The sequence below is a fragment of the Spinacia oleracea genome, chromosome 4 (assembly GCF_020520425.1).
Source record: "Spinacia oleracea cultivar Varoflay chromosome 4, BTI_SOV_V1, whole genome shotgun sequence".
NCBI lineage: Eukaryota > Viridiplantae > Streptophyta > Magnoliopsida > Caryophyllales > Amaranthaceae > Spinacia > Spinacia oleracea.
In genome coordinates, this window is record NC_079490.1 from 117,959,143 (window position 1) to 117,968,520 (window position 9,378).

The following is a 9,378-nucleotide window of genomic DNA, read 5'->3' on the forward strand; positions in this document are numbered from 1 at the left end:
TGATTGTTTATGTTCGTTGAATGGAAGTAAGCAAGCATGTTATGATCGGTTATGTTTGTTGAATTTGAATACAAGCATGTTGTCCAAGTGTGATTATGCATGTATGATTTATTCACATGCAAGGAATGATTTATGCTATTGTACGTAATGTCTAGCATGTTTTAAACTAAGTTATCATGCCTAGTTGCACTATTGTTATTTACCACATATGAAGGGTTGGGTCTTGTTAGCCACCGCATATGTAGGGGAGACTTCCGAGTAAATTTAATTGAGGATTCTTTCGTGTCTAGTGCCCAACCCACATGTTAATGTGCATGTCATGGATACTCAACAAGTGTTGAGAATGAACAATCACTAGTACAAAAATGCTCATTTGCGTCGGCATTATTGCGTCGCTCATTTTAATCTGTGACGCAAAAGAAGTTATCTCAGCTATAAATATAACGTGCGTCGGTTGTTTATTAACCTGCGACGCAAAAGCATCTCATACAGTTATTTTTGTCATTTGCGTCACAGGTTTATTAATTTGCGACACAGTTGAACACTCGCTTGCGTCGCACAAATATTAAACAGTGACGCAATTGATCGAAGCCGCACTACTATTATCGTATTCGATCCGGACCCCACCACATTCGCCTACCCTTTATTTCTCTCTCATCCTGTTATTTCCAGATCTGAAACCCAAAAAATTCTACCCCCTTGAAAATCGATCTTGTGCTTTCCTTCATCATCTCCATAACCAGCAACCTATTTAAATTCGTCCATTTTCTTTGAAATATTAAGCTCTACGAAAATGGTTTGGTTCCGCCACGAAGAAGGAGAAATCTCAGTAAATCTCGATTTCCGGCAGGTCATATTCTGCGTTTTCGATCCGATAATATGGGTCTAATATTTCTAGGGTTTATCTCTCTAATATTATTTTCCTCAATCTCACGATCCACAGTCACTCACACAATCAAAAGATCTACAACTATGGCGAAACCAAGAAACACAAGCAGATCTGGTAAGCAACTTTAATCTGGCTTACTTCTCATCTCTGGTAAACTTCATTTCATCCTTTTTTCTTATTTGATTTCGTATTTTGTACCCAATTGTTAAATTAGAATTTGGATTTAATATTGATTGATTGTGTACAATATTCTGATTTCACTCTATTTTTATGTTTAGTTTTTGATTGATTTTGAATGTCTGTGTTTTGATTGTTAAATTTATTATTTAACTTGTAGTTTCTATGAATTTCGAGGAAGAAGCTAGAATGAATTTCTTTTGTTTTGAAAAAAGAAATTATTTCTGAGTTTAGAAAGAGTAAGGTTAAACATCCGCATTTCTGGGTACTATGATTTTGTTAAGTTATGTAATTTAATGGCCATGGCCCTCGAATTAAGGAATGTTGATATTAAAACGACTGTTAGTTGCATTAGTTCTTGTTGCATTGTGATGTATCATTTGAGACACAGGCGATATTGGCCTTCGATTCTGTAAAATTCTGAAATGTCTAAATTATGCAAGTGTTGGAGTATGGATTTGGGGCTTGGTAGTGTGGAATTTAACTACAAGAACTTCATATTTGTGTAGGGATTTTAGTTGTTTTTTTCTAATTAAAAATATTTGCACATAAATCTACTAACACAATGATTAATTCTCAAACGCATTAAGGAAACGATGTCCATGGCGCAGTACTGTCAACAACCTATGGCAGAAAGCGATTGCAGTGATGATTAAGGTGATTATATTGATAATATAAATAAGATGATTTTGAAATTAAAGTTACTTCATTTCTGTTCTGCTAGATTAAACTTGCTTATGTTCCCAAATGGATTGTGGATCAATAAGTGATTAGTGATCGAAGCTTATGTTTTTGCGTTAATGACAATTACATTTTCAGATTCATTTTCGCTTTCTAAATTCAAAATCAGTTACTAATTACTGTTTTTAATGTATATTTAACATTTGGATCTTTTATAATGAACTGTCAATGAATTGGGTACTGTAGATAAATTGTTTTCTACTAATATATTCTTACATTTCTTTTGTCAGTAGTTGCTAATAATTCTGAATTATGTAACAATTCTGATAAGTAGTGATATATTCTATCTTTCTAACATAGTACTCTAAGTTATCTGGTCTTAATAAGAATGTCGAGTTCCACCCTTGCTCAATTAATTAGTACACAAATTGATTCTTTAATGGTATTTCAGCTAAAGTTTTCGTAATGGTTTTGCAGCTACACAATTATAGCTCCTTTCAAGGGGTGTTATATTGCAAGCCTCACTTTGATTAGCTTTTCAAGATGACAGACAGTTTGGATAAACCCTTTTCTCTCGCATATTCTCTTTCCCAGGTCTTCATTGTTGAAAATCCAAAACCTGTCTCTCCTTAAAAAAAATCAGTATTGAGCTTTCCCTTCAAAGCCTTCTTTCACCATACCATCCCAATCTCTCCATTTTCTTTGAAAACTCAAGCTATGCTAATTTGGTATTTAGAGGCAAAACCCTAGGTTCCAGCGGCGCGACGAAGAGTAGCAAAATTTGAGGAGCTGATTCTATCTCCTCTTCTCGCTCTTCCTTTCACTTGTTCAAATTTCTGATTTCTAGAGGTATTTCTTAAGTTTCTTGTCATATTTGTTAAATTTCACTTCAATTTTTGTCCATAGTCGCATAAGTTTATGTAGGTTATGTAAATAGAATGCTTAATTTGAGTGTTTATCTAATCGTGAGGATGTGAGATGAGTAGATCTGGCTAACTCAAATTTGATGTCTGTGCAAGGCTAAAGTTCGACGATTCTTGGAAAAATCAAAGAAAAACACCTGCAGATAATTGATGAGGATGATGCAGCAAAGGCTTGCAAAGAAAAAATCACTTTGATGAAGAAGCAAAAATTTGTCACTTAAGATCTAGCAACAATGAAATTTTGCAACCTCCCAAGCAAATTCGTTGGTATATCTCTAATCTCTTTTGTCATTTTTTTTGCAGCCTCCCAAGCAAATTTGATGGATTTAATTTTCTGGTTTTATGAATATTTAAAAATTCTGATGTATTTATTTTGCTGGGTATGATGGCATTCTAGTCTGATATGGGGTTTGAATTCTTTGGTCAAATATAGATTTTCTGGGTTTGATTTGATATTCTGTGGTTCTGGGTTGTGTGTTTGAACCTGTGATTTATGATTTTCATTATTATCGCAACATTACCCAATAGGGAAGCCTGAATCTCAAGTATAAACTGCAATAGATCAGAAACATGTCAAACCAATGTTTTATCCAAAATAACATTGTTCGTTTATGATATTTGACCATTTTGTTTTAGATATCATTGTTCCTTTATGATATTTGACAATTTTCATTTAGCCAACTCTATGATCTTATTTTATTAGCACATGTGGTTAATGATCAATAAGCATAATGAATAGGAATTATGTTTTATTCGGCTATATAAGCTTATCTCTTTTTATGAGAACCATTGGGATTCGATTTTGGTGGAATGGCTAGGCTTTCTTAAACAATATGCTTTCAGATTTGCTCTTGAACTAAGTTTAAAAAGCTAGTCGAAGTCTCGTTATTTGATCAATTGAGAATTTAAAAGTGGAGAATAGATGAGCAGAATGTACCAACTGAATCGGTTGCATGGTTCATGTTCTTTAATCAAGCTGAATGAAATTGATATATTGTTCTTTGTTGTATTTCTAATAACAAGTTGTGTCATTATGTTAGTTACTCAGTGAAAAATCTAATCACACCCGAATACCCGATGATAAGAGAAATGGTTGAACTCTAGATGCTGCAACATGCTGTCACATTGTTATGTGTTTTCTTGTTTACATCTTTGTATAGGATTGAGTATGTTTTTTGCTGCTCAGGTTCTTGAATACTTCGTATATAGTTGAGCTTTGCAGTAATTATTTTCAGGCATTTTGAAAACAGGGGAAGGAAGATTGCATAGTATTCTGTTTTAGAACTGTGAGCTAATTCCTTAAGTTGTGAAATCTTGTTGTTTGTCTCTTGTTGTTTAGCACTTGGACTATCTAGCTTTCGGTTTATAAATTCAATTTACCAAAATAATATTTATTGGCTTTAGTTTGGCCCATATGTACCTTCGGTTCTACTGTTTTCATGTCTACACTTGTTTATTCATGAGTTCATATAATCAACAAGCATAGAAAATAAAAGTGACTATATTGTTCACTTGAGTAGCTTGCGTAGGTGAGGAACTGTGATATGCTAATTTTAGATAACCGAAACTCGTCTAGTGGGTTGAAGTTTTGCTCTCACATATCTTATATTCTTAATGTCTAAGCTGCTGAAACTGAGAACGCAGATTTCATGCTCTTGTATTAGATGGAACCGCTTTGCTAGTGGCTGATTTCGTGAAGGTTGGTTTTCTACTTACGATCTGTACACCAAAACCAATTTGACTGACATACTAAATGCACTTTTCTCATCACTTGCTACGCCTTGGCCATGATTGTTGGGACGTTGCTCGATACTACACTAGAAGCAAGGGAAACACTAAAAGATTCTCGGCAGCAACTATTTTTATTTTTATTTTTTTTGTTGGGTGTCAAGAGAAACCGTTAGATGGAATACATTGTTGTAGATATTTCAAGCTTTTGTATTGTAAGATTTATTAAGGTACAGCCTTTACGTATTTAGTCTTATTAATTTGATGTGGTTCTATTTAATAATATGAGTTGTCCATTTTACTATACAATAGGTTTCATTTTACTATATATATTAAGCTAATGTGCGACGCAAATGAGAGTCATTCGCGTCGCGACCTTTTGCGCTACGCAAATGGCCTTAAATGACCGACGCAAATGAACCTTTTTCCACTAGTGAATGGGAATAAATTCACTAGCGTCTTGAATGATTGATCACAAGTCCTAATGGATTTAAAAGGGATTCTTGTTTGGTTGTCCATTTATTTAATGCCTTGCTTGGCTGTGACTTGAGTCGCCTTTGTGAATAAAATACTAATAAACGTAAAGTGCAACCAGAACAAGCTTCAAAACTCTTGGAACGTATATACCTCGAGTATGAACATGAGGGGAGTCTTGCCAGAAGAATTGACTCCTATGAATGATAAAAAGACATTGTGTCATTCTTTTTATGCGCTAGAATTCCGTCGGTATGGCCCAAAAACTATTATTATTTAGGTGTTTGGTTAGCTCCCAAAACATGTCATTTGGACATTTTCTTTAGGCCCGTTCGAAGCTTATTATAATTAATATAGGAGTAAAGAGTCGAGTCGAGAGTCGAGTCTTGGCATCATGATTAATTGTTTATTGATTGGTTTTTGCATGTGGTTTAGTTATTGTTGGAATGAAGCATGTTAGTATAGAATTCATTCTACCTTGTTTGTACTCGGCTTTTGCTGATTACGTACTTGGTGTTGGTCATGGCCTATGCCGTAATGACCTATGATGATCCCTCAATTGCATTCGCATTGTTGGTGAGTAGAGAATTGATAACCGGTTGGTAAAAATGACTAGCAAGAGAAGTTATCTTACATGGGGATGGTTGATCGAGTTTATTTTAATTTTCTCGTGCATCATTTTAAACTCTATTTATTTTATTCTCCTAAACTATAATGCTTTAATTAGTTAATGGATTTGGTTTTATGGTATGTGGTTTGGGCCGAGATGGTTCCAACTTATATGGAGACTATTAACTATCTTTGTTTGTTTTAAAGTTTATTTTATCCCGCTGTGTAATTATGGTAAATACCCTTAACCGTTAAACGGTGGCGGTAATACTTTAATAGTTCCTTATTATTAAGTTGGAACTGGGTTATTTTTAATAAGGAATTATTAGGGTGTTACAGGGACAGAGAATGGTCAAGATTATCTGCTATCAAGGCCATTCTTTATAAGCTAGTACCTATATAAAATAAATGTAAGAAAAAATACGGTGGAGTCTGCCTCCAGACTAGTTTGATGACTCGGATCTTGTACGATTTGAAAATTTCCAAACCTTGCTTGGAACGGAAATCGGCATGATTTTTTTTTTAATTTTGAATACCCCGGGTTGAGTCAGTTAGGTGCTTGAAATACCTCTCGGGATTGGTTTTGCTTAATCCACCAAGGGGAAAAAATAAATATGCGCTTAGGCTTATTTTTGGACACTTGACATTTTTCTTGACTCTCTTGGAGACTTAGCCCAATGGGAGCATTTTTCCTTAATCTGTTTATTATTTGGAGTTTGGATGCAAAATATATTTATCTGTCTTTCTTGCCGAAACAGGCGGATACCAGTACTTTATGGAAGATTCTTTGACTTGATGTTTGATGCTTGGTGAATAAGTGTAGCAATAAAGCATGTATAATCAGCATGGAAGATCGCGCGGAGTGAATCCCTTGCATGCATATGGCGGCAGCAGCGGCGCCTGGCGCCATTGGCCTACTGCGCCAGGCGTAGGGCCAACCTATATATTCTTTTCCGACATTTTTTCAAAATGTCAACACTTGCAATTTCTCTCAAATTTGTACTCTCAACCTCTTGCTCTTGCTCGTTGCTTCCTCTACACTAATACATCTAAGTATTTCAAGTTTTGCTCTTGTTTGTATGGATTTTTTCTTGTATGAGGCCTGGAAATGGTTCTCCCTTGGGTAGATATGATGAGAGGCTCTTAATTATGTATGTAGATATGTAAAATGTTGAATTTCTGTCCACTTTTGAGGGGGCCATTCATACCTACTGGATTGGTATGTTTAAAAATGTTGATAGTATATTTGTATCTTGAAATTTTGGACTGTTGATGGTAGTAGGTGTCAGGCCTTTTGAACTTGTGTTTAAATTGTTTGGTAGCCACCTTGATCTTGAAATGTTGGAATTTGTAGAGCTTTTAGAACTGGAACTTTTAATGTAGTATTTGAATTTTGTACATTGAATTGTAGATTCCTAACTTGGCATAACCTTGCCTGGCATAACCTTGCCTGGCATAACCTACCATATCTTGAAAAGCTATCAGAGAAAGTCGAAGAACTTCGTTACACGTACCTTCCAAGGGAAGAGAATCAATCCACCGACGCACTGGCTCCTTATCATCGAAACTCGCCAAGAAGCAGCATATGTCTATGCTATTAACGGGGAATTCCTGAGGAAGAAATACCTTGGTTCACAGAAAACCTAAAGTGTTTGCTAACTTCTGAATATCCGCCTCACTTTTCAAGCAAGAACAAAAGAGCTTTGCGACTCCAATCGGCCAACTTTGTCATCCAGAGAGGTATTTTTTACAATAGGGCTCCTGACGGCCTAAATATTCGATGTGTTGATAAGTACGAAGCAGAAAAGGTCATGGAAAATGTGCATGTCGGAGTCTATGGCACTCATATAAATGGGAGGATGTTAGCTCTTAGAATCTTAAGGGCTCAGTAACTCTGGACCACGCTCGAAAAGGATTGTCACTACTTTGTCAAGACGTGTCCCACATGTAAAAATTGCGCTAATTTGAGACACATTCCACCATCCTTTCTATACTCGCACTCTTCGCCTTGGCCTTTCTCAACCTGGGGTATCAATGTGATCGGAAAGATCAATCCAACAGGTATCGTGGGTCATGAGTCCTACTAGTTTCTATCAACTACTTCACCAAATTGGTTGAAGATAGATCCATCAACGTACTAGGCTCCAAGCATGTGGCTTAACATATCAATGAAAACATCATCTGCCGATACAATGTTCCTCGTGAACTCATCAGTGACCAAGAAACCCGCTTTCAAGGTTAGTGTGAGGACTTATCCAAACAATACAATAATCAACATCACCGGTCTTTGCCATATCGCCCATAGACAAACGGGGCAGTTGAGGCGGAAAACAAAAATGTGAAGACAATCATCATGAAATTGACACAGAATTACAAGTACTGGCCACAAAGGTTGCACTTTCCATTGTGCGGTTACCGAACTTCAATCCGCACCTCAACCGGCGCAACGCCATTTTCCTTGGTCTATGGAATGGACGCCATGGACGCCATGCAACCCATCGAATTAGAAATACATTCTTTGAGAATAGTTTGTGAAAGAACAATGCCTGAATATGAATAAGTACATGCCAGATTCAATAAGCTAATCTTGCTAGATGAACGTCGGCTCCAGGCTGCTGATCATGTACAAGTATATCAACGCCGAGTTGCCAGATACGTCAATAAAAAAAGTCAAAAATCGCAACATTAAAGAAAGTGAGATTGTTTTGAAAGCCCTTCGCAGAAGCGTCATGGACCCAAGGGAGAAAATTTAGACCCTACTGGGCCGAAAAATACATTGTCAAAAAGATCCTCTCCGTGGGAGCAGTAGAACTAACAGATGTCGATGGAACTTAGTTTTGTTCTCTGACGAACATGCATCAACTCAAGAAATTTTATGTCTAATTCAAAGTGTAATTCAAAAAAAACTGTACCTAGAACAAGGTTCGGCCTGGTTCCTTAATGGGACACGTATACAACCTCTTTCCGAGGCTAGACCACTTTAATATTCAAAAAATTCAAGTCTCCTCAATTAAATGCATTCAAAATTTGATCAATGTTCAAATCAATTCTTAAAGGAAAAGTTCGGATGTGCTCTGCAAATGTTATTGTGGCTCTTATTCCAAATGTGCAACTAAAGCTTGTTCCAGCAGAATTTGAAACAATTTTCAAGTATGAGAAAATGATGAGGATTCTTATTTCATTCAAACTTCGAATAAGTAAAAGTTACCCTAAACCCTTAATTCAAAGCTAATTCGATTACAAGGTTGGAATCAAGTGAAGCAAAGTCATTTAAAGCCTTTTTTTACATCTACCAAACACACTCCTAAACACATTTTCTAAACACACTTCTAAACACACTTTTAAACCCATTCTCTAAACAAATTGCTAAAACACAATCTTCAAACACTTTTTCCAGCATTAAAATCAAGCTCAAAATCATTTCCGGGTCTGGTGATGATGCTCTTGAGCCTTGGCTCCTTGAGTACTTTCCCCTTACCATTCCCACAATCACTAACATCCATTTCCTCTATGCCCAAGCGCCGGGAGGAAGCAATAACAAGGTTACCAGGCTGAGTAGATAATGAACCTCCTTTGGGTTCCAAACGGTCACGAACCGGATGACCCTTACTCTCATTACTCCATTTAAAACTGATTGATGTAAGGTGTCTAGCTTTAGAATATCTGACTTTCATGGACTGGGAAATGGAGCATACCTTTGGCTTTGGCCTTGCATCCATATAACATACACATCAGTAAGAGTAACAGGCTTAGACGGGAATTGAACACTGAGGAAGGGTTTGAAAAACCAGTACCTTCCCCCCCCCCCCCCCCCCCCGCTTAAGACGATCAACATTCAACATGGTTAGCTCTGGGCTGTCCATACCACAGTCCAAAACTTTTTGCCTCAAGACAAAT

The 9,378-nt window shown here is 36.5% G+C and overlaps 1 long non-coding RNA gene across 6 annotated transcripts; it reads left to right on the forward strand.

The window, feature by feature from the left end:
• The first annotated feature begins 635 nt into the window (after positions 1-635).
• LOC110785277 (uncharacterized) lies at positions 636-4,707 on the forward strand. Of its 6 annotated transcripts, none has more exons than XR_008919076.1 (5): positions 636-850; positions 944-1,003; positions 1,678-1,723; positions 2,225-2,596; positions 2,767-4,707. It is a non-coding gene; the product is annotated as an uncharacterized lncRNA (long non-coding RNA). The 6 variants fall into 6 exon arrangements; XR_008919075.1 differs by having other exon boundaries at positions 636-829; XR_008919073.1 differs by having other exon boundaries at positions 641-1,003.
• Positions 4,708-9,378: the final 4,671 nt, after the last annotated feature.